Consider the following 1,098-nt stretch of genomic DNA (forward strand, 5'->3'; position numbering starts at 1 on the left):
ATATATATATATATATATATATATATATATATATATATATATAGTGGAGATGATAATTGATTATTATTAGAAATATACCCCAACTGCAGATGACACCAGGTAGCCCAAATCATGCCAATGCTTTATCAACACGTCAACACACTAATTAACATATATTCATTTGTCCAAAATATATATACACATACATACATGGAAATGTATATATATATATATATATATAGATAGATATATATAGATCGGTTCTTTTTGTTTAGAAAGACATAACATTCAGAGAAGAAGCATACACTAAGAAGTAGAGCAGTCTATATTTATTACTGGTGAAGGTCGGTTTATAGGATTGCCCTAGGTTTCTCGCCATAAAGAGTATCTTTATGGCACATCATCCAAACCTAAGACTTGTTGGCCTATGTCCGCTTTAAAGTATGGAGGGGGAAAGCCATAGGGTCTGATGATATGCTGTAAAATAGCCTTTATGGTGAGAAGCCCAGAATAACCCTATAAACAGGCCTTCACCAATAATAAATAGATAAATATATATATATACACACACATGTCATCATTGCATATCCACTTTCCATGCTGGCATGGATTGGACTGTTTGATAGGAACAGACCAGCTGGGGAGTTGCCCAGATGCCATTTGCCAATTTTAATATGGTTTCTACAGCTGGAAGCCCTCCCTAATGCCAACCACTTCACAGAGAGTAGAGGGTGCTTTTGAGATGGCACCAGCACAAGCACTTTTGTGTGGGAAACAGCACGAGTGCCTTTATTTGGAAACGACGGCAAAGTCACTTCTATGTGGTACTGGCAAAGCCACTTTTTACACAACACTGGCAACAATGCTTTTGTAAGGCACCGACAAGGCCGTATTTTAGTGTCACCAGCACAGGTGCCTCACAGCACTGGCACAAGTGCTTTTTGTAAATGGCACCAGCACTCAAAAGCCCTCAAGGGAAAGGACCTCTCAGCTGAAAAACAGATGTCGAGAACATACATGTATGTATGTATGGACAGCCAGTTTTACTCAGCTTGACGATAGACATACATATACATATATATATATATATATATATATATATATATATATATATATATA

General features: G+C 36.8%; 1 protein-coding gene across 1 annotated transcript in view; it reads right to left on the minus strand.

Annotated features, from left to right (window-relative positions):
• LOC106875122 (inositol hexakisphosphate and diphosphoinositol-pentakisphosphate kinase 2) overlaps positions 1-1,098 on the minus strand; it is a gene marked incomplete at its 5' end in the record, with an annotated part of 104,900 nt that overhangs the window by 90,382 nt on the left and 13,420 nt on the right. The window lies entirely within an intron of this gene.

The sequence above is a fragment of the Octopus bimaculoides genome, chromosome 28 (assembly GCF_001194135.2).
Source record: "Octopus bimaculoides isolate UCB-OBI-ISO-001 chromosome 28, ASM119413v2, whole genome shotgun sequence".
NCBI classification, from domain to species: domain Eukaryota; kingdom Metazoa; phylum Mollusca; class Cephalopoda; order Octopoda; family Octopodidae; genus Octopus; species Octopus bimaculoides.